This window comes from Equus asinus, chromosome 2 (genome assembly GCF_041296235.1).
Source record: "Equus asinus isolate D_3611 breed Donkey chromosome 2, EquAss-T2T_v2, whole genome shotgun sequence".
Taxonomy (NCBI): domain Eukaryota; kingdom Metazoa; phylum Chordata; class Mammalia; order Perissodactyla; family Equidae; genus Equus; species Equus asinus.
In genome coordinates, this window is record NC_091791.1 from 106,200,578 (window position 1) to 106,228,007 (window position 27,430).

The window sequence follows — 27,430 nt, forward strand, 5'->3', positions numbered from 1 at the left end:
AATCACCTAATTATTATTTTTTTTGGTGAATAATTATCCAGTGCCTGCTTGGGGACAGGCCAGGCATTGTTCTGGGTACTGAAAACCGGCATGTGAACAAAACAAATGAAGTCTTTGCTGTCCCAGGGAGCAGGGAGTTCCTGGGGAAGAGGAGACACAGTGAGCAATGAACCAGCCAATATTTAACTTGACAGGTGGCTGGTGACATGAAGACAAGTGAATCTGGCTAGGAAGACAGAAACTGATGGATGTGGATGATAGACATGGGAGACTTCTTGGATAAGGTGGCTTTTGGGCAGAGGCCTAAAGATGTACAGGTCCATGCCATGGGGCTATCTGGGGAAGAAAGTTCTAGGAGGTGGGTGAAACAGCTAGAGAGGTGCAACTGGTGGGTTGGCTATGCAAAGTGGGTCCATTTTGACACCTTCTTCTCTACACAGAAAAATTATTGTCAGGAATCCTGGAATAATTAAGGAATTTAGGAATCCCTTTCTGGATTCACTCTTTGGTTTTAAAACAATTTAAAGAGTATACATTTGAATTTTAAAGAGAATAATCAATTTCAGTAAAATATTGCATCATGAACTTGTATATATTTGCCCTTGGAAAAAATACTGTGCTTTACAGAATCACACTGTGTTCACTGTTTAAATTTTAAACACAAATAATTCCGAGAGGTCAGAGAAAATGACAGAAGGAAGTGACTCAAGTTTTGATTCTTTGACTTCACAATCATTGTGATCTCATTGTGTATTTTGAATCTGCTACTTAAAACTCAAACCTGGGGGTCTGCAGTGTTATAAGGATAGGAGCAAGCTCAAGTGAACTGAACCATTATGAACTAAACTCGCAAAACACATGTAGATGAGTCTGTGTTCACATAGACCTGATGTTTGTGTTTGTGTGTGCACACGAGTCTGTGTGTGTGTGTCTATGTGCCCTCCTCCCAAAAATGTACTTAGTCCCAGCACTTGCCATTTCTTTCTCTGGCTCTGCTTCCTCCTCCTCAAAACAGTGTATAGATGTTCTTCTATCACTTCTGTAGCTGAAATTAGGTTAAGTCAGGTAGCTTCCAGCTCGTTTCCTAGTTTGTGGCAGGTTCTTTGATGCTGCTGTAAGAGGACCTCTCAGACCTGTATTTCTATTGCTCCGATTAGATGAATGAAGAGCTAGTCTTCATCATCAGTAGCTACCTGGGTGTTTGTATGGAATTATACTGGTGGGAAATCTATTTCCATGTCACATCCTCCAGCCACTCACCCACCCCGGGCTCTTGTTTACTGGGAGTTTCAGTACTCGGATGGAGGTAGCAAGATGGACAGCGGTGATGGGGTTAAAGTGCCACTGTGGCCATTTCAAGGGCATCAATTGTGCAGTAGAGAGGCAGCCATCTAGTGTTCTGTTTGGATGGATCCCAGGTCTGATGGGGGAGCCCTCCGTGGGTGGGGGATAAAGTGTGTTCCTACTTTCTTTAAAGAAGGTAAAGCAGCCTTATTTCATATGGTTAAAAAATTCAGCAGCTTTGGTTGTTTTCACTAAATTAACCTTATAAGTTGTCTGAAATTTCTAAATGCCACTTAATTTACCAAAAGCTTGCTTTCAGTCATAGTTTGTGTGTGTCTGCGTGTTCAACTTTACCTATTTGGGAATTTAGTAGGAAAATGGAAAAGTATGCCTTTGCCATTTTAAACAGAAGGTCTTGGATTCCTAATCAAATTGTTTTCTTGAATCATAATTTATGTTGGTGCTTCTTCTGGGGAGAAGCTAGGAGGGGTGAGGGTAAGAGGGACCTTATTGTCTCTTTACAGCTTTGCAGTTGTCAGAGAAGATGGCCCTCAAGGATGTTATCCCTCCCAGCTCGCTCACAGGAGGCAGCGTGGCTCCAGTCCAGTGAATCAGTTCCTTTAAGGAGTAGCTTTTCCCAGGGATATGACTGGTATTGGTGACCCTAAGGAATGGCAACCTGTACCTTGAGATGGCTGTGATTGCTCTCTTTCTATAAGGTCTAATTGTTGGATTTTAAATGAAGGGTTTATATATAAGGGGTCTGTTTGTTTAAAAGTTGAACATCATATGCTTTGGGATAAGCCCACTGGGCTGACAGAACTTACCTTCTAGGCAGATCCTTGAGCTACCAGGTGTGTGTATACTGCGAAAATAATCTTAAGTCTCATGGGTCTCTGACCACAGGGTGTCAAGAAAACCTAGGCTATTTAGAAAATGTTTTTGCTCTGGAAACTCGTGTTTATAAACGTTGTGTTCTGAAAAGGAGACTTCAGTAGCCAATGGAGGCCACTCTATTCTGGGGTCTTAGATAGGGCTGCGGTGTGAATAAGTCTTGACTGAAGAGCTTCGCCTCTGCCCAGCTGGGTCACTCTCAGCTTCTCTGTCAGTCTTAGGGAAAGCAGTCTTGTTTAGTATCCTTTATTTTTAACTCACAACCTCTTGTCCATTGGGTGATAGGAAAAACCCAACTTGGGTATGCATTATTTACTTTTTCAGATCCTAGTGGAACTCCATCTGGTGCTGTTTAGGGAAGTGAAGAGGCCTCTGATAAGCACAGCTGGGGAAGAGATTTCCCCGGTCTGCTGCTCTGTTGTTTTGCTCACTTTCTCCCAGCACCAAGGACTCTACAAATGATCAGAGAAGTGAAAGGAACTCTGAAGACCAGATAGCTCTTCAGAATTTCCAATCAAGTCTCCAAAATTGATAGGAGATAGATGAACAGCATGATATGGAACTTCCAACCCCAGGATTCTGAAGCAGAGTCTAGAACTCAAGCCTCTGCTTTAAATGCCCACTTGCCTTCTCTTTCAGCTCCATGCCAATGCTCATTGAGTCTCATCGCTTACCTAAAGAAACAAAAGGAAAATTAAAGTACTTGGGATTAGAATGATGGATCCTAGATTGGGAAAGAACCAAAGAAATCATCCCATCCAATATCTCATTTTTCATAGTCAAATCTGAAGCCTAGTAATCCCCATGACACTCCTGTGTCTTGTAAGTGATCAGTTAGTCTAAAGATAATGTTTAGGAAATGCGCCTCGTTGTAAAGGACAGCAGTTTCTTTTTTTCATGCCAGGGATATGTGGGGCTAGGATCAGAACTCTCTGGGTCTTTAAAAACCATTCTACTAAAAAAAATATGGGCTGAAGAAAAGTTAAAAATAAAACAAAGTCCTTATTTTCTCTGCTGGTGAATTCTCCTACCTGGGCCTGGAGGCAGAGTCTGTGTGTTGCCATATTTCTGTCCATCCCCGGGTCCATGGAACTGTGTGAAGTCACATGGAACATGGAAGTCTCAGGTCCCTGGAAGCCCAGGCAGCCATTCAGACAGCTTTGACATTTGACAAGATATGGTCATGAATGTCCTCTGTGGGAGAGGCCACTTATGTGGTGATGTGGGAGGAAACTACCAGTGAAAGGAAGGTCATTTGGTGATGAAGCTGAATATTCTCTTCCCCTGGGAGAAGCTCCTAAAAAACTTTTGAGCCTCTTTCATGAGGAATGCAGGAATTCCAGAGGCAGGGTTACCTGACAGTCCTACAAATATGAGGGTAAAGGGGAAATGCTCTGTAAAAATGGGGGCGGGTGGGGGGACATAGAAAGGACATAATAGAGTAGACTGGAGGAGTATGGAATGATGGCAGGCTCTGTAGTAAGGAGCTTCAGAGGGAGATGTTTCAGGCCATTGCATCAAGAGCCTGGACTTTCTCGGAACAGGCATAGTTACACTTTTAAGTGATTTGTGCCTCAGTCTGAGCATCAAACACATCACTCTCAAAGGGCCTATATATCCATCCATCACCTTACTTCCTGTCCTGACCTAACACAATTTTCAAAGGGGACACCTCCTATTTCTGGTTTGAAGTGTAAAGACAATAGGTTCTACATGCCAAAGAGGCCGCCATGAAAAAGTTTGAAGTGGCTGATCTACAACTGGTTAGATGACTCTTAAACCTCTCACCTACATCAAGTGTACAAATGAGTCAGCACAGAGAATTTGGAGGGAATGTTTTTGAGGAGTTCTGTTTCTGGTGAGAAAGATTGTGGCTGAGCTAACATCTGAGCCAATCTTCCTCTGTTTTGCATGTGGGATGCCTCTATAGCATGGCTTGATGAGCAGTGTGTAGGTCTGTGCCCAGGATCCAAGCCTGCGAACCCCAGGCTGCCGAAGTGGAGCACATGAATTTAACCACTACACCACCGGACCAGCCCCGAGAAGGAGTCTCTTTAAAAGAACTTTGTTGTGAACTCGTTACTTCCTCATACAGAGCAAGGAGCGTGTGTGTGTTGGGGGGTGGGTGGTGCTGTGTGTTGGCTCTTCTTCCTTCAAGTCAACAAAACTATGTAGAAAATTTTATATATGTGACTTTTGGTAAGGAGCACAGTGGTCTGGTGCTTGATTCCTACTTGAGTAAAGGGCAAGAAATGAGCTAGGCAGGCATGGATGGATGAACTGATGGCAAGGTGGCTGCTGTGTGTGACTAGCTCTCCCATAGTGTACTGGGGCCAAGAAAGTGTTTCTGTGGACCAGAGATGGACCCTATGTGAAATCAAATGTGAGATTATCTAAGGACTTGCCTTGCTGTGAAGGCAACTGGAACTCAGCAGAGAGAAGCTCAAGGTATTGCTGGATTCTCAGGGCCTACAGAATGAGTAAGTGGTCATCTGGAAAAGCCAAGTGGATCTGAACACAGAAAAGAAAGTGAGAGACCCCTAGTGATGGTTGATTGATGGATCCTGAAGGATCATAAAGTATCTCATCAGAGAAAGCATCAGGTGAAAACATCTGCCAAGAGACTGACCTGGTGGCACAGCAGTTAAGTTCACATGTTCCGCTCCAGCAGCCCGGGGTTTGTCGGTTTGCATCCCAGGTGCGGACCTAAGCACCGCTTGGCACGCCATGCTGTGGCAGGTGTCCCCCATATAAAGTAGAGGAAGATGGGTACGGATGTTAGCTCAGGGCCAGGCTTCCTCAGCAAAAAGACGAGGATTGGCGGCAGATGTTAGCTCAGGGCTAATCTTCCTCAAAAAAATCAAAGACAAAAACAAAAACACATCTGCCAAGTTCAGAACACAAAGCCAGCTTCTAAGAGTGCCAGGTAAGTAAGAACTTGCCTTATTTATCCCTCTGTTTCATCCAGGCAACCTGGGAGGGTCAGCACTGCATCTACTTGCGGAGGGGCAGGTGACTAGGCAAAGAGGGAATTAGCAGAACATACACCATTCTCCTGTCTGCTGGCTTCTCCTCACAGCTGGCCCTGTAGGTCCTGCTTAGGGGTGACAGGACAGGGGTCACAATGAATGAAGATAGAACTGTGAATTATTATATGAAACAACATTTTAATTTCTGAAATGAGGCTATTTTGAGACCAAGTGATCACAGGATTCTCTGTTATTTAAGAGTGTCTGCAGAAGTCATGAGAGTGCTGACTTTTCTTGATGGGACAGTGAAATATTACCTCTCATAAAAGGACAAGTGTGAGAATGAAATAAAGTTGCTTTGTGATTGAGGCCAATATCAATTCTTGCCAAATTAATTTAAATATTTTGGTGACTTCTCAGTCTAAATCCTATTGTTTGTGAGCTTAGAAATACCATTCAAAGTTCATCTAAGAAGAATAAGAAATTGCAGAAAAGAATAAGTAGGTATAACTTACCCTCCAAAAGGTAAATAAACATCCTAAATATTTACGGTAACTAAAACGCTGGAGTGTAGGACTACTGCAAGAATCCAATGACAGATCAATGAACCAATATGGATAGAACAGGAATAGTAACAGTTTACACGGCAGTTCAACATATAAAGATAATAGCACAAACCAGAAACAGATGTAGAGTGCCAAGATAAGTGGCTAACTATTTTGAAAACCATAAATTTGGATCTTTCGTAAAATAAATTCCAAATGGTTAAATAGATAAATGTAAATAATGAAGCTCTAAAATACTAGAAGGAAAAAAACCCAAGTGAATGCTCTTTTCAGTGATCACATTAAGATCACTTAATGTGAAGCAATGATAGCAGATACAAAGGAAAAGGATGTTAAAGTTGGGTTAATTAAAATGTCTTTGTCAAACGTACTGCAATCAAAATTAACAAGAATATGGTGATATTTCAGTTTCTGCCAGTGTGATGAATGAGGCACCTAGACTGACTCTGTCAGTGAAAACAGCTAGAAATATTGGGTCAATTATCTTTAAAAATTTCCAAATGCATGCATGATGAAACAAGATATTAAAGAACATTAAGGCAAAAATGAATATGGGACCTCTGAGACGTAATTAGATCTCATTATCTGGCTTTCAACCTAGGTATTTTCTTAGGCCGTTGCTTGCATGGTTTCAAATGTCATGGGTCATAGGACCCAAGGCTCTCTCACATTGGAGATTTGAATAGGAGATACACCATACAACTGGGACTCTAAAGAAATATATCGTTTTAATGGCAAACTAGAAAAACTCCATTCCCACATCTGCAGGGGACTGCAAACATAATTGTTGGACTTAAATTTGGAATTGAACTGAGGAGATGGGAATACCTCCTGAGAAACTGTTAACATACTAGCCCTTTCATCTGTTTGCTGCCCCCAAACCTGAGAGGTCTACAAAAATCTCAATTTGAGAATTTAGTTTAAGTGATTCTGGACTGGTAGTTTCCATAGATGTGTGGCAGAAGCAAACACTGATTTCATTTGGAAGAATTTATTCTCATTCTCAAAGAATTAAATTCCAGATAAAAAGTAGCAGCTCACAATAGCAAAACAATTTAAGAACTCACAAAGAAAGAAGCTACCTTGAGTGAAAGCCAGGAGACACAGAAAAACACCAGATTTCAGGCACTGAGATTATGGGATGTGGAAGAAAAGCCTGTTAAACAAATTTCAAAATATACAGGAACAATCTGAAATTGAGTAAAGAACAAGATTTATAAAAGAACTAAACATATTCCAGAAATTAAAAATGATTGAAATTTGATGGTTAGATATTCCTGCTTCCAGTTAAAATTGAGTGATAGAGACCAGATTTTTATACTTTCGCCTTGAACAACTAGAAAATGAATGCAAAATACATGAAATAACAGTTTTTAAACACCAGACAATAGGTAGACAAGGACACCCGGGGGCTCAACAAAGATTGGAATAATTTGGTTCCCATAGACCAGAGTGGAAAATCCTCATAATACATGAGACATCAGATAAAATCCTCAAAAGGATTCACCTTAATAATGGGTCTAAATTAACCCTAGACTACAGGCTCATATGGAACTTTAAGAAATAAATATCCACAAGCAAAAATAATACTCAGGATGAGATGAACAGATTAGACACTGTGGAAGAAAAGAACAGTGAACCTGAATACTAGCATTAGAAAATATTCAAAATGAAACACAGAGAAAAAAAGGCAATGCCCCCCAAATGTACAGAGAATTAATGATATGTGGGAAATGCCAAGTGGTCTGAAATAGGTGTAACTAGGATCCTATAAGTCATACAATGGCATATGTTACAGCATGAATTATAGCTATATGCAACAAGCTGGTTGAACTCTAAGAAAATAATAATGAGTTAAAAAAAGCAAGTGATAGGGGGCTGGCCCCGTGGCCGAGTGGTTGAGTTCGTGCGCTCCGCTGCAGGCGGCCCAGTGTTTCGTTGGTTCGAATCCTGGGCGTGGACATGGCACTGCTCATCAGACCACGCTGAGGCAGCGTCCCGCATGCCACAACTAGAAGGACCCACAACAAAGAATATACAACTATGTACCGGGGGGCTTTGGGGAGAAAAAGGGAAAAAATAAAATCTTTAAAAAAAAAAAAAAAAAAGCAAGTGATAGAAGAAAACATACTGTATCATTCACGTTATTAAAAGGCAAAAACATGCAAAATAAAACAATATATCTATGCTTAGAAACAATGCAGTAAAACTATAGAGAAAAGCAAAATTTAGCATAGGAGTTACCTTTGATGAGGAAGAAATAGACAGTATCTCAGAAGGACAAAAAGGGACTTCAGAGACAATTTTATTGCTCACTTTTTTACACTAGGAGGTGGGTACATGGGTGTTCATTATTTTAGGATTCTTTGTATCTTATGAGTATTTTTTAATGTATTCTATTATGTTAATACATTTATAATTAAACCATTTTATTAAAAAAGCACCTGGGGATCTTGAACACTAAGGTGCTATTTCCAGGGTCCCCAATTACCACATAGGATGTGTTTTGGTTTGAGGTTGATTGAAAGGACAATGTGAGTATAGGGCACATTAGCACATGAGAAACCACTGGGATGGGGTGGAAGTGATGGGGGAGTGAGGGGAAAGGGTGGGTAGGGACTTCTCAGTTTAAATACTGTTCTGTCCTACGATCCCTGTAAGAGTAAGTGACTAGTTTCTACTCTGTAATGGAGCTAAAAATCCTAAGATAGAAGTGATACAATGGACCATCCTGAAGGCCAAATACAGTGAGCCCAGTACATTCTTGGATTCGAAATCGGTACATGGAGGCCCTGAAAAAGCCTCATCCATCTTCAGGGTGGAAGATCATCCCCCTTGCATAGCTTCCCTGTCGCATATTTCCCAGGTATTTTATTATAATTTCTATTAAAAATTTTCAATAAAATTTGATACAAGAAATGAACAAACTAAGACACCACTGACCACTAGGACCAGAATCATCCAATAAGGGGAGAAAATTCCCTCCACACACACTCTGTGGTGTTCCCCTCCACAAGCCTTTTGAAATCCCTTATCTAAGGCAAATTCTGTTTCCTTTTTTATCCACTACCTCTTATAGCCTTTTATAGGTACTGAGAGATGCACTGAGCTGTGTATATAATTTCTTTGGAACAAACTTTACTTTCTCTTTGGCTAAGCGCTCTCCATTAATATTAGGTCAATTGAGGGCTTTAGGTCATCTTCCCTAAATACTTGTTTTTTGTCCAGAAGATCATCATCCTCATAAGTTTTATTTTTATTTAATTCTATTTGACATAGGTTATATGGCGTTTATTGAATTACATGATTATAGTTATATAATTATAGAACTTATAAACCCTTTATTATATAATTATAGTAAAAAGACTAATGTTTAGCAAATCACAGATCAGTAAATATTACTGAGTCACTTTCCATTTGTATCCCTTTGCTATGCAAAGCATATTTCCTGTAACTGGAGTTTAGAGTTCATCTTTAGACATTCCAGGTTCCATCTAGTTTCTGGCCTTAATTGTAGCCCAGCCACCAGGAAATCAGTTTCCCTTGACAGAGGCTTTAAGATATCATTGTGGAGCATCAGCTACTTACTTCCCTGGGTATGTAATAATGCTAGCCATTAATCTGTCCCATTCTGAACAATTGTATCTTGGGAACAATGAATGCTCCCCTTATCCATAGCATGTGGCAGTGAGAAAACAGCAATAAGGACTACAGTTCAGGTTTGCTGCAGTGGTCCTGAGAAATCATCGCTTTAACCTGGGCCTTTGGTACACTCTGCCATGTTTGATGAAATTAATATATCCATAAGTCCTTTCTGAGGGAGGATACATGCCCTCTCACAATGTTGTAGCCCGTTAATTTGGTCACTCAGTCTATTTGCAAACTGCTTTATTGATTTTCCAGGCCAGCTGCCAGCTGTGGCCAGTTTACCTGAAGAGAACTCTGTTTGCAATTCCAATTTGGGTAAGCAAATCATTTTCAATGTGATAGCAAGCTCTAAGAAAGTCACTTCTGCTTGACTAGGCATACACTGTCCATTTCCCAAGCCCTCTGAGTCTCTTTTGTCAGTTTTGTCTACTCCTTTCCATTGTTTATAGCTCTCACTTTTTTTTCTTGTTTTATTGCAGTGGCTGGGACCTCCAATATATAGGAGCAATAAGTGATAACAGATATAATTGTCTTATCTCCGACTTCAATGAAACTGTTTCAAAGATTTTAGCATTATGTATGTTGCCTGCCACAGGTTTATGGTAATAATAGTATTTATTGAGTACTAACTAAATGACAGTATTCTAGGCACTTTATATGCATTATCTATTTTTCATGATACCATTTCCCAGATGATGAAACTGAAGTACAGGGTGGTTAAAGAACTTGACCATGGCCTTACAGCTATTAGACATTTGAGTCCAGGAATGCTTACTTCAGAGTCTGTTTAATTTGCAATACTGTCAATAGGCTGATGCCTGTATCAAGTTTCAAAGGGCTCCTTTTATCTCTAGTTGGCAAAGCATCAGTTGCTTTAAAAAATACACATATATATCAGAAGTGGGCGTTATACCTTATCAAATGCTTTTCTGCTAGTTTTAGATGATCACTGATTTTTGTCCTTAATTATTTCAATAAATTTAATTGTGTTAATATGTAGTGTTACACTGATAAATTTCCTAGAGTTGAACCTTTCTTACATTTCTAGGATAAACCCTATTTATTTATTACCACTTTGTTATTTTAATATACTGAGGGGTTAAATAAGGCCTTGTGCTTTATTAAATACGTATGAGCAGCGCTTGCTTTGCCTGGCATTGAGATAACGGAAACTTGTGCATATCAGAACAATGTCCTTGCTTTGCATAGTTCCAATAAGCACAAATTTCAGTTAACACAGTGCTATGCAAAGGATGAATTGCCTATGGTTTGGACTTTGTGCCTTCTTTTTCTTTGGGATTTAGCAAGGAGTTAACCCTAACTATGTGCTCAAATAATAATTGCTGGTTTGAATTTATCTTGTTGGTGTGCTACTATAGATCAGGGAGTCATCGTCTTGGTGTTTATCTCCTCCCAATGTGCTCAACATTTTGCAGCTGTGTTTTTTTTAAGTTCATTTCATGTCCTAATCTTTTCACATTTTTCCATACTTTCTGCCTCTGAAGGAATTGCTTGTCATTTTTTGGTTGGTTTGGAGCCTTTCTACGATTGCAGAAAGAATAGATCTCAAAAACCAAGGTTCTGCTTATTCCCTTCGCCAACAATGCCCAAGAAGCTAATGTTTACAATATTTCCCTCTCTTGATCTTTTCATTCATCAAACCTGGATTAGATCTGAGAAGGTCAAGAGCACCATTGTCCTGTTGGAGGAAAGGCTGTTTCTAAGGGTGACACTTCTGCCCCAGCCTCAGGGCTCTGCAGCTGGGTCCACAGGTGTCCCCAGACACCCATGTTACTAGCTGAAAATTGGGTCTGGCAGCTTTGGTTGCTGTGCCTGTCACGCTGGGCAGAAAACAGAGACTGTCTGTTGGAGGTGAGATTGCTTGGCTTTGCCTGGACCCCGCCATTAACTGGTATCGGGAATGCTTCCTCTTTCAATTTCTTTATGTCTAATAATAATGGTTGCCTAGATTCATCTTGTACACTAACTTTTTTCATTTGTGTTTTAACACAGCATTGCTAGAATATTCCACATAAGCGGATTTCTTAGTAACCTAATTCTCTTCCTTAAAAGTGAAAGCTCTTTTTATCTTAACTCTGTTAGCGGAACTCTTTCGCAAATGCGTTTTCTGCATTCCTGCCTTCTTAAATAGAATATAACATAATTTAATATTTCCTTGATAATTCAAGGTCATTACGATGGACATCAGTCAAGGTCTTGCGCTGAAACTTAGTGATTCTAGAGTTTTTGCACTTCTACCAATGTCCCCAGGTTCCTGTGCATTGTCTTTTCTTTTTTTATCCCTTTTTTCTTTTTAAAGATTGGCACCTGAGCTAACATCTGTTGCCAATCTTTTCTTTTTTCCTTTTTTTTCTTCCTCTCCCCAAAGTCTCCCAGTAAATAGTTGTATATTCTAGTTGTGAGTGCCTCTGGTTGTGCTATGTGGGACGCCACCTCAGCGTGGCCTGATGAGTGGTGCCATGTCTGCGCCCAGGATCTGAACCGGCAAAACCCAACTTAACCACTCAGCCATGGGGCCGACCCCCGTGCATTTTCAATCTACCATGATATAGGTCATTTTTTCTCTTCCCCTGTTATACTAGGTTGTTAGCTAACATATAACATGTTTTCTGTCTCTTTATAGTTTACTGCATTTTGTGTGTTTTGATTGGGAAACAAGGTAACTTGTTAGGATTATTTATAAACTAAGAATAAGCAGGTTGTGAAGGAGGGCCCGCTTTTTCCATCCCAAAGTAAGGGGATTCTATTAGATTTTCTGTCACATCTTTTCCAGATAACATTTTCTAGGCTTCTTCTGAATAAACTATATTATATCTAAAGTGCAATTTTGCATAGATGTTAAATTAAGGGACCTCTGGAGCTAGACTGCCTGGGTTCAAATCCTGTGAATTTGGGCAAATTACTTACCTTACTCTGTGCTTCACCTCTAAAGTGGAAGTGATGCTGCTACTCATGACTTCATAGGATGGTTATGAAGATTAGATAAGCTAGTCTAAATCAAACACTTAGAGCATTTTGGGGTCTAAAATTCTAAGAATTAATCATTTGGAACTCAGAAACAAGCAAGATCAACTTTCTAGGGTAATCTATGAAAACTTTCCTAATCTATCATGTTACTGGAGTGCAGCACCTGTTGTAGAATAAAACTTAACCATCAATCCACCATATCGTTTCTAGGGGAGTATGTGCTTGAGGTTGCAATGTGCCGCCATGGGGACATTCCTACATCCCATGGACGGCAGAATCGCAAACTCCCTCCAGTAGCCAACGGAAAGTGGAGGGTCAGAATTCCGCTGGGCCTGCCATTGGACAGGATCATGGAGGTTTTGAGTGGTCAGCCTGGCTGAGAATCCGGGACAAGGGATTGTGGACATACTTGTTCACTTCTTTCAATCAGTTTCCTCATACATTCCACCTGAGCCAGACAGAGAGGCCTCGACTCCAGGTCATGAGACACAGGCTGGGCCCGCAAGCTGCGGACCGTCTACAGGGGGGACTGATACTTAACAAAATTATAGCATATGGCTAAGAGAAGAAAAAGGAAACATGATCAAGGGGAGCACAGAGGAGAGAGTTTAGCTCTCTCTGGGCCGCTTGGAGGAAGTGGTAATTACGCTGGGTTTTGAAAGATCAGTAGCAGTTAGATGGTTGAGCAAGAGTGGAATCAAATGAAGAACTATTTGGAGGTAAGATTGATAGTGCTTGGCGACCCCTGACTGTGGTAGTGAGAGAGGGAGATTGCCAGGCAATTGCCAGGTTCCCTGTTTGAGATTTTTGAGTAAATGGGAAGAGAGGAACTACTCCATAGGCAATGTGTGGATTCTATGAGGTGACGTATGGGAAAGGCCAGGCTCATGGTAGGGTCTTAATAAGTGTTAGTCCTCCCTTCCTCCTGGAGGTGTGAATAAGTTCTAACTTTATATTGTTTGGAAGAAAAATGAAGACGTGCAGGTTTATGAAATGGCCAAGTGTACTGTTGAAATTTGGCTGGATTGGAGCTGAGCTGCCTTTGGCTAATAAAGCGGGGTCATGCTGAAGTGGTTGGTGGCAGGGACTTGGCTCTGGTAAACCATCTTTTTGAAGTGACCACATTGGCTGACTGACAAGTCAATTAGCATAAGGAGCCTGGAAGCAACCTGACCTCAGAAGATGGAACTTCTTTTGACTTTGGTCTAAAGTTTGCAAGCAGAGCCTTTGGTTTTCTCTAGTGACCCTCTCTCTCCCTCAGGGTCACTTTGCCTATTGATTATGAGCATGATGGGCTCCTTAACTACACGCAGATGGCATTTAGGGCCGGCCCTCCTCTGATAGCACTCATCTACCCCCCCACCCCCATCACCATCCTTCAGGGGCAGGGTAAGGGCTCTGCGTTTGCTCAGCCTCCAGCTTTGTTCAGATTCCCAGCTCTGAGGACCTCCTTTAACACTGCCCAGATCTCTATCGGTGGGGCAGATGTCAGTGCTACCTCTTATCTCTCCTCCCTGGGCACTTCAACCCCAGAATCCCAGGGACCAAGGAGATGGCCTTGCCCACAGGTCTCTCTGCCTCCTGCTCCCAGCCTGCCCAGAGCTAACAGAGCTGTCTGCCCACCTGGGAGGGATTTTCTGATTTAGACAAGCAGACTGGTTCACACTGGCTTGTGCTGCAGTCTGGGGGCTGAGCGCCTGGCTCTTGGGCACCAACACTGCCTCTAAGAGGGAGGGGGTCCGGGCCTGAGAGGGAAACTCAATCACAGAGCAGGAGTAGGGAGGAGGCTTTTAGTCAAAGTGCCAGTCACCGGGGGCAGCTGATACCATCTCCCACCCGGTCTGGTTACATCTCCTTGCCTCCCTGGAGCGCTATGAGAAACCAGCAGTGGATACCAGAGAAGGCAGTCCTCGAGTGAGTGAGTGAGTGGGACGACTGGGGGGGGGGGGTGCGGGGGGCGGGGGGAAGCGGGGAAGAGGAGGGAAGTAGCTCCTGCGGCAAAAGTGTTTTGTAGTTTTGCCTCACATCTTTCCCTTAAACAGGGATGGAGATGGCTTTCTTCTCGGGAAATTGGTAGCACCTGAGAAAAGAGCACTCTCCTTTAAAAAGACAAAGTTGTTTCTTCCAGCACAGATCATGCCAATTTTTGTGGCACTCTGCCCTTCTCACCTGCACCAGTTGTTGCTACTATTTGGCTTGCAGTTGCTAGAAAATGTGTGGGGCCTTCTCTTTCCTTCAATCAACAGTTGGCTTCGGAGGGCAACTTGTAGCCGAGCTCTGGCCACAGACAGGGCTTGGAACCCTGTTCCACACCATCCTCCCCTTGGCAGCAGAGGAGATAGGGGCTGTAGAATTCTGGAGGAATCAGTTTAATTCTCTGTTCAGTAGCGTGGAACTAACACAAAATGCCTATTACTGGCCACAGGGTCATCTTTCCCACAAAAGGATGCCATTTTTTTTTTAATGGAGGGTTTTCTTCAGGACCGGTGCTAATTAAATGCTTTGTGTGTGTTATCTCGCTGATCCTCCCACCGTAGTCCCACCAGTCGGGCATTGTTTTTCATCCTCCCATCCTACAGATAAGGAAACTGAGGTCTCGAGAGGTGAAGTCACAGGCTTAAGTTAATGACATACCCGAGGTGTGAGGTTGCCTAAGCTTTCTGACTGCCCGGCCTCCTGACGCAACAGAAAGGTGTCATCTAGTTGGTATAGCATATCTGTCCCCACTTGGGACAACTCATCGTTGCCTTTTCTTCATTCTCTCATCTTGCTGAAAAAGGTCTGCCATCCACCAGTGTTGGGGACAAAAAATGTGTCAGAGGAGAGCTCTGTGCTTGAGGAACTGAAGCTTCAGGCAGGGAGCTGAATCCAGTGCCACCACAGAAGAAAACCCCAGGGCTGTACGAATACCAATGAAGGAATGCTGAGTGCCCAGGAAGGTGGCTCGGGGTGGCCACAAGGAACCTTCCAGAGAGAAGGCACAGCATGGCCAAAGACCTGGTGGGGCACTGGGGGTCTGCTTGGGGGGGATCTGTGATGGGCTGCCTGCAGCCAAATCAGGAAGGGCCCTACTTGCAAGAACTCTTTTCTCCAAGGATAGAAGGAAGTCCCTGGTAGCTCCAAGACCTAGGCCAGGCGCATGGAGGAACAAGAGCCTGGATAACCGTCAGGCTGACTCCAGACTGCAAGTCTGATGAAACACATGTTTCTGAAGGGTTCCCTCCCACACCTGAACTATGTTTCATTTCCCTTGTGGGGAGCTTCTTTTTTTTGGTCACATTTAAAAGGTGCTTCCTCCATGTTTAGAAAACCTGGTTCAGGCACAGGAAGAACTTGGGGATGAAATCTCAACACCATGCCTGGGGATGTAGCCAGGTGATTTCTGCTAGACAAACCATTATTCTTATGCATAGAACTCATTTATAGAGCCTTGGAAATTCTCTCCTCCGTGTGTCCCATTAAGTATGGGAGGCACCCAGACCTTGATCAGAAATGAAAATTATAAAACATCATGTGCAATTTGAACCATTTTTTTGACTAATACGTATCATCCCCTCACTTGCCTCCCCAACCCTCACAGCCACGTGGGCTCTGAGTCAGCCTAATCCAGGGTTTCTCAACCAAGACGCTATTGACACGTGGGCCTTAATAATTCTTTGTTATGGGCAGCTGTCCTGTTTGCTGTAGGATGTTTAACAGCATCCCTGGCCTCTACCCACTAGATACCAGTAGCAGCAGCCCAGCTATGAAAACCAAAAATCTCTCCAGGCATCACCAAATTCCCCCGGCAGACGAAATCGCCCTGGGTTGAGAATGGCTAGTCTCACCTATATTCTTACCATAGCGTCTTTACTTCTGAGTTGCATAGTTTTTGGCAAGTTACAGAAAGTCTGAGAGCCCCAGTTTACTCACTTAAAAGTTGGTGATCAGGGAGCCGGCCGTGTGGCCAAGTTCCCGCACTCCGCTTCGGCGGCCCAGGGTTTCGCCGATTCATATCCTGGGCAAGGACATGGCACCGCTCATCAAGCCATGCTGAGGCATCCCACACGCCACAACTAGAAGGACCTACAACTGGAATATACAACCATGCACTGAGGGGCTTTGGGGAGAAGAAGAAGGAAAAACAACAACAACTGGTGATCATTGTGTCTCCCTTTCAGGGTTGCTGTGACACAATGCTTGTCAAATGCTGACCACTTCGCTGAGTTCTCAGAAACCCCAAGTCCACCTTCCCCACCAGCAACCCAGGGCCCCATGGTGTAGGAATCCTTTCCACCATTCATTTGGGTCTGGATTTCCTGCGAGGCCTATCCACAATGCAATTGCCAAATAGAGCTACATAAAGGTGCAAAGAGGTGGATTCTTTCCTTGACTGGTAAATAATTTGCTGGGAGCATTAGCTCTTTGTGCTTCTGTAGCTGAGCATCCCATTCAAGGTATGCAGCTGTGAGCTGCCCACTGGACCCAGCAATGGAGCAGGGTCTGGGCTGGATTGATATGACCACTCCAGGTTGCTGCTCTCCTCATTCTTCTTTGTCTACTTTCCACAGACTCAGTACTAGACCTTTTTTTCTTTTTTTTGGAACCTTGTTCTCTATGTCCTTCCTTCCCTCCATCTCTGGCTTACACAGTGCGCAAACAGTTAAGGGCATTCGGCTTGGCTGCCTCCCCAGTCCCGGTAGACTACACTGGAAGGATTGAATGAAATTGATAGTACTAACATTACATCGCTCAAATCCCCCAAGAAAGAGTAGCTGGGCAGACGGAAGGAATGACCCCGGAGAAAACAGCTGTCAAGGGCAGCTATTGGTTTATCTTTCATGGAAAGGGAGATGTAATGAATTCTAAATTAAGAGGAACTAGAGGCAGAGTGGTTTAGGGGTCCAGCAAGGTTGTGACAGCACAAGCTGGCACTCCAGAAGTACTGACTGCTGTCTCGCCTGCACTGAGTCCTGGGACTGTCTGTCCGACCTGGCTACGTTGAGGCAGGATGTTTGTGTATCTTGCAGAAGAAGACCATTTAAGGAGCCTGCATGATGGGGGTGCTGACACTGCGGGCTTAGGCATCTGTCGGATGGTGGGCCACACACAGACGGGGGCCATATGCAGGCCAAGCCCATGCCTGGGGATCATTTTCACAGGACCTGGCCCCAGAGGACCACAAGGGCTCCTCTGGTTCCTTTACCACTGTTCCTTTCCCTTCCACCCTGTGTGTGCTTGTGTTTCTCCAGGAACAGCCACTGGCAGGCGATTATAAGGGAGGTTGTGAATTTCAGTGGAAAGAGATTGGACTTTGGATGCAAATTGACTCTACCTTGAAACTTGGCTCATTTACCTTTTAAATATGTGACCCTCTGCAAGTTACTTCATCTCTTGGAGACTCAGTTTCTTAATCTTTAAAATGGGGGCAAAAGAACATGTTTACCTGTGAGAGTTTTTATCAGGATTAGATGTAACGTATCTGGAGTCCAGCCCAGCATGTGCCTCCTAGCGTTGGCCCAGTGAGGGAAGCTGGTGTTATTATTTGCAAGTGAGAACTAAAGCTCATGCATTGAAGCGACTGGATGTCGTCACCGAGCCAGGGAGTGGCAGGGCAGGGACACGAGCACGTGTGGGCTGGTTCCAAGAACTGTGCTCTTTTCCTCAGATTGCAGCTGCCGAACTTTAAGGCACAATGACACCAAGCAAATTGGACTATCATGATGAGAATGAGGAATTACGTCTTAGACTGGGCCTCCTGCATCCCCATCCGTTACATGTATGTATCTCTGCTGGTAGCTTTATTGCAGATCATAAGCCCCTGGTCAGGTATGGCCTCATATGGAGGATGGTAACTGTTTCTTCCATCACCCTTCAGGAAGCATACTCACATTAGGACCACAGTGGTGAGCGAGATAAGATCCCTCATCAAGGCAAATTGATTGACAGATAAATGGTGCATGTGGTAGCTGGTGAATGCTAAGAAAGAACTATGTATTCTGAAAACCACATTGTTAATCATATTAAATTATTGATCCACCTTGCATAATGAAAGGGTTAGGGAAAGTGAGTTTCAAAGTGGGTTGAAAACTACTATTTTGTCTCCAAGAACTCTTCAGTTGCTTTAAGGCACTTGGTTCTGAAAAGGCACTGGGGTTCAGGGGGAACTCTGTGATTGCCAGAGGCCCAATTTCAGGAAGTGGTATGACCTGACAGTAGTGGGGGAGGCGAGTGGGATCTTTAGGATGTGGGTTCAAAGCCTGCAGTTGGGCAAAAGGATAATTACGGAGTCTGGCAGGAGGAATGAGAGCTGCGTACCTACAAACTTGCTTGGGTTATACAACTTTGACTCTGCTACTTGGATGGCTGTGTGGCTTTGGTCTATAACTTGACCTCTTTGAGCCTCAGTGCTCTCATCTGTCAAAGGGGAAAGCACCACTTGTCTCCTAGGCCTGCTGGAAGAATGAAGAGAGATAGCATCTGTTAAGTGACTGGGAGAGTGCCTGGCTGGAAGCAGGTGCGGTTAGTAAGTGAGGATTATAGCAGCTCAGGATGTGGTGGAGGCCTCAATACTGCTGGCTCTTTACTTCCCTTGGGGGCAATGTGCACAGCGCTTTACGGTTGTTACTTATTTGGTCCTGGGAAAGGGGTAGGTAAAGGGTCCTCTAGGAGATGGGCTTTCAGGTATAGGAAAACCGTTGTTTCTGACGTACTGAGGACTCAAGACCCTGCTTTATCTGGCCTCTGCTCGCATCCATAAATGGCTCCCTTCTCTCCCCGCTGAGCCATGCTGGTCTTCATTCTTCCTGGGACACAGGAATTAAGCTTGTTCTTGCCCCAGGGTCTTTGCACTTAGGATCCTCTCTGCCTGAAGCACACTGCTTCCAATCTGCTCATATATTTGACAATCAGGCTTCAACCTACCACCTTCTGGGGGTGTCCTTCTCATAACAGATTTTAGAGTAGCCCCCACTCTCACCCAGCCCGGCAACTCCCCGACACCCAGATCACTTTATTGCATTGTTCTCCTGTATTTTCTGTATCACTCACTCCTTTGGAAATGTCTTGTTTATTTATTCATTCGACTTCTACCACAACTAGGTTTTAGGCTCCATGTGAGCTGGGCTCTTGTCTGTTCTATCCATGCCTTTGTCTCCAATGCCATTGTTGAAGAAATGAATGAAAGAAAGGATGAATTTTGTAGCTGATGGCTTGTAAGGCCTTGGCTGTTGAATGACTCCCACCGTGGGAGCTGGTTTCCGTCTTCCTTAGGAGAGAAGCAAGGAGGGTAGTGTGGCAGTTCAGAGGGGATGTCTGCTGGATACTGGGGTGTGTGTGAAAATAACTGAGATGGGGGAGGGAGAGAGTTATGTGTATTTCTCCCCTGCCTCCATCCAAGAGGCTCAATGTCCTGCTGCACCCGAGCTCAAGTCTGTTCTCTGATTTGAGGACGGAGACAGGCCAACGAGAGGATAGAGTGGATGGCCCAAGTAAGGATGCCTTCTCTGAGTTGAGTTGCCCACGTAGCAAATGAGATACAGGCTGCTCAGTTAAATTCAAATTCCAGAAAAATAACAAATCATTTTTTAGCATTAAGTATGTCCCAATTACTGCCTGGGGTATACTTATACTAAAAACTATTCACTGTTTATCTGAAATTCAAATTTCACTTAGCATCCTGTATTTTATCTGGCAACCCTATTGAGGAACCTCACAAAATGATCCAGTGGCCTCTTGTTCAACTGCACTGAACAGGGCTGCTCCTTTGGGCCACAGCAAGGACAGTAGCCACAGGGCCTTCTGTTGGGCATGCAGCTCCTGTGACAGGCCCCGAGACAGAGTCAACAAAGTGGCTAGCTGTGAGGGGGAGTGCCGTCTGGGAGCTGAGCTAGTCTACAGCTTTCTTCCTGGGATTGCCCAGTCAGGGTGTTATTTCAATCCCCCTTCCACTCTTCCCCGGGGCAGGTGACCACCTCATTCTTGCTCTTTCTTGCTGTGTTGACCTGCCCCCTGTCCCTCACCTTGAAACCCTGGTTCTCTCGGAATCCTTCTTTCTCATAGTCATCCGTCCATTTCCCTTCTTCTCAGAATTGACCTCAGATATCTGACTCGAGGTTTGTGTTTCATATTTAGATTTTTCCTAAGTGGAGATGAGGAACAGAAATGAGCCCACCTTCCACTCCTGTGGGATAAGCAAGGGCATCTTGGGGAAGGAGTGAGTGTAAGGTGAGACTTTCTCAGAGTTCCTGGCTTGGTCACCTTCATCCCAACGCTGAGCCTGGCATTGGCTGTTCTCGTCCGTGCTCTCCACAACTTTCCCACTAAATCACCTTTGCACTCACAGATTTTCCTACGGTTACTCCTCTAGCGCTGTGGGGGCTTTTTGGAGAAAGACACACTGGCTAATGCTTGGACTTATTGAAGTTAGTCTGGCCGAGAAGAAAATCACCCTTGTCTGATTGTGGTTCTTTGCCTGGTTCCATTCGGGGTGGAACATTAGCAGTTTCCCTTCTAGCTGCCAGGGTCATTTTCTAAGGCCAGTGCCTGCTGCTTGGGCACATCCAGTTCATACCAGGAGAGAGTGCGAGCCCCCACGTCTTGGTGGCTGGTCCTTCTATGTCTCAGGATGTCACATTTCCTCTCTGCCTTGGAGTTGCAGGCTTTGGATTTAGTCAGCCTCGAGTCCACATCCTAGCCCTTCAACCCGCCGGTGGTGATGACATCAGCTCCTCCACAGGCAACACAACTTGTGCCACGTGCTCTGAAAGTGCTAATGGAAAAGATCACTCACATTCTATTCTTTTGAACAATTGCTATGACTGGAACTGGCTTACATAATTTGTGGGGCCCGGTGCAAATGAAAATGTGGGGCCCCATGCTTAAAAAGTATTAAGAATTTCAAGACAATGACAGCAGAGCATTAGGCCAAGTGTGGCGTCTTAGTGTGGCCCCCTGAGTGATTGAACATGCCACATGCCTATGGCGTCTACTCTGTCATGACTCGTTTATAGGATTTCAAGGTCATATGCCTCTCTGTGATCCTGAACAAATACTGTCACTCTCTTCGTTTTCAGATATAATGGTGTCTCCAAGTTTGGTTATTTGGGGGGCTCAGGTCTCTTCCACATGGATGGTGCTTGGTTAATAATCATTCAAAAGTGAACAGGTAAGGTTGCTGTGTTATGAACCGAGCTGTGAGAGTTCCAGGCTTCTCTCTGCTGGTCTGTCCTTCACATTTGTTCCTGTATGAAGACCTTTCGTATTAACGAGGAGAGCTGTGGTTCAACATTTCATGTCTGTGTTGTCTTCATAGAAGTAGCTATTTCCATAGGTTAAATGGCACAATTATCCTCTCGTCACTTTCCTGGCTGTTATATAGGGATGTATTTAACATGTATTCCTTGTGTGTCAAATGGGTTGTATCATTGATGGAAAGAAATAGCTCTTGTAATGTTTGGATGCTCAGTAATTGTTCACAACTTGCCTTCCCGTCATCTGGCCCTAGGTTCCTAGTCGCAGTGGAACAGGACATTGGATCTTATAATTGACCAGGAGCTGAGCATCAGAACAGTGTTGAGGAATGGTGTGATTTTGCCTGCCAGCTCTGCGTGTGTGCATGTGTACACACGTGGAAAGAATTCTTCACGACACCAATTTACTCTCATTCAGACTTAACATTTTCAGGGTGATGCCAGACACTTGCCTATGAGCAAGCCATCTTCTAGGTAACTGGTGAAGTTCATGCTGATATGAGGGCCCCAGGACCAACCTTGGGAGAAGTGAAGTGAGGCATCGAGGACCTTTATAGGCGGGAGGGATAGATCCACAGGATGCTGGAAATGGATGCATCCAGAGCTCATCTTGCCTTTGACTCTTAACACGTATCAGAATCATCCGGAGAGCATTTTCAAACAACAGGGCCAAGACCCTAGCCCTAGAAGTGTTAGATCGTGGCATCCAGAATAACATCTGCCTTGAGAATTTGACAATATTTCAAGAGATTCTGATTCATATTCTTAGTTAAGTACCATGGGACTATTCCAATGTTTTCATTTTACATGGAAGGAAGTTAAGAGCTGGAATCATACCCTCCTAAGTTCAGAGATCGATTTTAGGTAGGGACAAAATAAATATCCCAAATTTGAGGATTTTTAAAATAACACAATCCTATCAAGGCGGAAGGAAATAGTCACAAGCTTTGGGCCCAGTGTAACCATAGTCACACATCTAGTAAGTGATACAAACAGGACCAGAATCTGAATTACCTGATGCCTGAAGCAGTTTTTCTTTCCAGTATGTTCTCTTGTCTTCTGTTGTGCTTAGAGCTAAGTCTAGTCAATGAACTGAATTGATACTGTCTCTCTCAACGAGCAGCTTATTTGATTATACCTCCGAAAATAATGTTTACTTTGTTTAGAAGTTTAGATTTGTTTTCATTTTCCCTTCTTAGGGAGGGTTAAAATTTAACCCCCACTTCTCTCAGTCCACCAGTTTTCTGGGGAATGGAAGGCAGAGATTTCCAAAGCAGCTGGTGAGATTGCATCCCTACTTTGGTTATTAGATGTCTTTCTCAGTTACGCCTGGGTGGAAATTGCAGCTCACCCTCCTGGTAACGCCGCCCTGTTTTAGCCAGGTCCACGTGCTTCTGGTAATTTCACTGCCCGATTTAGCCAGGTTCACACACTTTCACCTTTTTTATGTCTTTAATTAAAAACTGGAAAGGTCCTTTGCCCTGAAAGATGAATTGGGCTAACTGCCCTGTTATTAGACACACCACCTTTGGAGTGAAAGGTTTCAAGCTGTGATTAAATGGAAATTGGTGCTTGAGGCTCATTAGCCCAGGTGGCCTGGAAGCCCAGTCAGCACTGGCCTCCAATTCCTTCTTTTTTTTTTTTTAAAGATTTTATTTTTTCCTTTTTCTCCCCAAAGCCCCCTGGTACATAGTTGTGTATTCTTCGTTGTGGGTTCTTCTAGTTGTGGCATGTGGGACGCTGCCTCAGCGTGGTCTGATGAGCAGTGCCATGTCCGCGCCCAGGATTCGAACTAACGAAACACTGGGCCGCCTGCAGCGGAGCGCACGAACTTAACCACTCGGCCACGGGGCCAGCCCCTCCAATTCCTTCTTGACTGCGTTTTGAGTGCCGGATCAATCACACTTCTTGGGTTTTGGAAGAGCTGGAATCACACACAGCCTCCTAAGTTCAGAGGTCGGTTTTACCTAGGGTCAAAATACACATCCGTAATTTGAGGGTTAAAAAAAGATAAAATCCTATTGAGACAGATGGAAGGGGACACAAGCTTTGGGTCCCTGTGATCATTTTCCAGCAGTGACAAATTAGCTCTAGGCGCAAGTCAGCAGAATAATTTTTCCTGAAAAAGGCATCGTGATAAGGGTCGAGGATCTGAAGACTCAGTGAACCTGGCTTGGTTGGGCCTGTTATCACCAATCCTCTCTGATTCCTTAGCCCAGAACTCACCCATCAAACGAACCGCTCAGATCACCTGTTGTTTGTGGTCCTCTTAATATTCTTAACAATAATAGCTACCTCTGCAAAGCTGTTATGTGTCAGGCCCCATATGAGATGCTTTGCATGTTTTGTTTCACTTAATTCTCACAACCACTCTATGAGAAAGGGACAATTATCACCATCTTACGGATGAGGAAATGGAGGTACAGAGAGATTAAGTACCTGAGATTACAAAGCTAATAAATGGCCTTCTTACAAATCCATAGCATTTGTCAAAAAAAAGTGCTGCATAAGAGAATATGGTTGCATCAGGATAAACTCCAAAATGAGCAAGAACACAGTTCAACGATTGCAGTGCTGTTGTTTGAGTCATTAGCAGTATCTAGCAGCATATACATCGACCCCTGTCTTAAAGGGACAGCGTTCCCCTCCCCGACTCCACATGTATCTCTGAACAAGAATAAAGCTCACTATCAGGGAAATGCAAATCAAAAGTACAATGAGGTATCACCTCACTCCGGTCAGAATGGCTATCATTAACAAGACAGGAAACAACAAATGTTGGAGAGGATGTGGAGAGAAGGGAAACTTGTTCACTGCTGGTGGGAGTGCAGACTGGTGCAGCCACTATGGAAAGCAGTATGGAGTATCCTCAGAAAGTTAAGACTAGATCTACCGTATGATCCAGCTATCCCACTGCTGGGTATTTATCCAAAGAACTTGAAAACACAAAGGTGTAAAGATACATGCACCCCTATGTTCATCGCAGAATTATACACAATAGCCAAGACTTGGAAGCAACGTAGGTGTCCATCAAGGGATGAATGGATAAAGAGGATGTGGTATTCATACATAATGACTACTACTCAGCCATAAGAAATGATGACATCCGGCCATTTGTGACAACATGGATGTCCTTGAGGGTATTATGCTGAGTGAAATAAGTCAGAGGGAGAAAGTCAAATATCATATGATCTCACTCATAGGTAGAAGATAAAAACAATGACAAACAAACACATAGCAACGGAGATTGGATTGGTGGTTACCATAGGGGAAGGGGCAGGGAGGGCAAAAGGGGTGATTAGGCTCACATGTGAGAGGATGGACTATAATTAGTTTTTGGGTGGTGAACATGATGTAATCTACACACAATTTGAAATATATTATGATGTACATCGAAAATAAATAAATTTAAAAAAAGAATAAAGCTCACATCCTTCAGATACTTAGGGTTTGGGAAAAAGTTAAGCTACTGTTTGTGGAATAAAGGAACGAAAACATTTTTCAAGCAGGCTGTCATGAATACTTTTAATTATAGATTCTTTGAAAAGAGAGACAAAAGGAGGGAAAATGTTTTGTCATCCAATTTTCCTCTGTTTGCATTTTGGTATATTTTCCCATAATTTTTTTCTGTTATGAGTGTCAGTGATCTACTCTGTGTAAGTGAGTATCCTTAAGTTAGTGGCTTAGAACAACAAACACTACTATTTTACAGAGTTTCTCTGGGACAAGCCTCCCCAAGCTGATTAGCTCAACGATTTTGACAGGATCTCTCATGATGTCGCCATCAAGTTTTTGGCTGGGGCTGCAGTCGGTGCAAGGCTTGACTGGGGAAGGACCCACTTGTGAACTCACTCATGTGCGGTTGCTGGCTGGCCTCGATTTCTCACCATGTGGTCTCTCCACAGGCTGCCCCAGGGTCCTCACGTGGCAGGTGCCTTCCCACTTAGCAGGGCTGACTTTGTGCACAGTTTCCTCCAGACTGAGTGATGAGAGAAGAGAGAAATTGAGGGAGAGAGACACTAAACCCCCACGAGGAAACTACAGGCAATCTGAGAACTAACATTCCATCACTTCTACCTTATTCCGTTCACTAGAAGCAAGTCACTGTTTCACTCATACTCAAGGAGAGAATAATTTTTGTATCTTTATTTTTAAACATTTATCTTTTTTTAACATAATAAAAATTTTTTCATAGCTGGATAATATGCCATAAAGTGGATTTTCACAATATTCCGAAATACATGTCTACACATGCATACGGATGTATATACCTAGGTCATTTTCTAAAGTCTATTGCTAGAAGTGATGCTGTGTGAAAATTTTGGTCACAGTTCTTTGCTTCATTTCATTGGGATAGATTTCTACAAGTGTGACAACAGGGTTAAGGATATGGATATATTCTAGGATTTGTTATACCTAGTGGTATTTTCCTTCTTTAAAGGGTTGGGCTGATATCCTGTCCCATTTGACATGTAATGGATCCACTGCAACAGTTAGAAATCAGATTTTAAGTGGAGCAGAGATGTACATGATGTGCAATGACTCCTTTCATTCAAATGAGCACTGGCTGCTCCTTTCACTACCCAGGTCTCATGCGCAGAAACTGACCTTGTTGACACAAAGGGTCACTTTGTGTTAGCCAAGCATGTAGGCTTGGCTAAATAAAGTCACCACAATAATACAACAATATGGTGTTCTATAACCCTTTACAGATAGAAATTTTATTCTTTGTTTCAGTGAAACACTTTTAAAAGATTATCGCTGAGGTAGTCCAACTGCTATTATTGTCTTTTCAAATATTTTATTCCCAAACTGTAGTCATATTATGAAAGTGGCTGTTTATATTGTTTAATGCATAAAAATAGTGGTATGATAATTAAATTATCATCATGACATAATTCTTTTTGTTAATATCACAGCTTTATTGAGATGTAATTCATATACCATGCAATTAATTCAAAGTACGCAAACTGAGTGGTTCTTAGCACATTCACAGGATGGTGAACATAATTGTGGAACATTTCGCCATCCTAAAAAGGAACTCTGCACCCATTTGCAGTGTGATTTGATTCCTTTATTCTAAAAAGAAATCATCACAAATACCTCCTTTTTGTGGACTCCTGTGACAGTTTTCCTACATCATTTTTTGTGATCTGGTTACAGATATGGAGAGAGAGAATAACTTGTCCAACACTATCAAAAAGTTGTCATTGGATGCAGGAATAAAAGTTAACTCTCTGAAGCCAATGCCAGTGTTCATGGCTTAAAAATGAGATGCATAGATGGGATGTTGGACCTCACTTTAAGGACAATCCGTTTAGTTCTGTTTTCTTCACACTTGGGAGTGGAGGGATTAAAAAAAAAACTAAGGGTATATGTTTCAAATATGTGGCGCATATTCTGACAAGCATCTTGACGAATTCTTAAACAGAAGGTTAGGCCACCTGCTGAAAAAGAGTTGTGGTTGAGCAGCAATATGCCAGGCATCTCTTTACTAACCATAATTTAGAGATATTTTTGATAATCTTTTCCGCTTAAAAAGGCAATTCTAGTGGCTTCACTTTTAGGTCAATGAAATCACTGCCTACTGGTGTCAATAGCAAAATGGAACCATTTTGCCCACAAACAGAATGGAATGTCAGCTTGTGACCCAGGGCCTCTGGGGCATAATTCACTTCCTCCATAAACAGGGGACACCAATTTCCTCCCCAGGAGGTCAGTAGCTCAAAGCATAGGGTTACCATGGAGTCTAGATTCCAAGAGAAGTTCGAAATGTAATTGCCCTGCTGGTTTTGTTTAGCTGGAAGGTTACTCTTAGACACAGGCAATAATGAGGAAATAATAGTTGGAA

At 43.3% G+C, this 27,430-nt stretch overlaps 1 long non-coding RNA gene across 25 annotated transcripts in view; it reads left to right on the forward strand.

The window, feature by feature from the left end:
• The window catches only part of LOC106832101 (uncharacterized), a 225,347-nt gene that overhangs the window by 103,768 nt on the left and 94,149 nt on the right, over nt 1-27,430 (forward strand). For 18 of the 25 annotated variants that reach the window (XR_011497555.1, XR_011497558.1, XR_011497559.1 and 15 more), the window contains 2 exons: nt 9,617-9,676; nt 17,997-18,107. The exons of 1 other annotated variant lie outside the window; for it this stretch is intronic. This is a non-coding gene — a long non-coding RNA (uncharacterized lncRNA). Of the gene's footprint in view, nt 1-1,808; nt 8,282-9,616; nt 9,677-9,840; nt 14,275-17,996; nt 18,108-27,430 lie in introns of those variants that run through there. 6 more of the 25 variants (XR_011497560.1, XR_011497550.1, XR_011497567.1 and 3 more) reach the window with 3 other exon arrangements.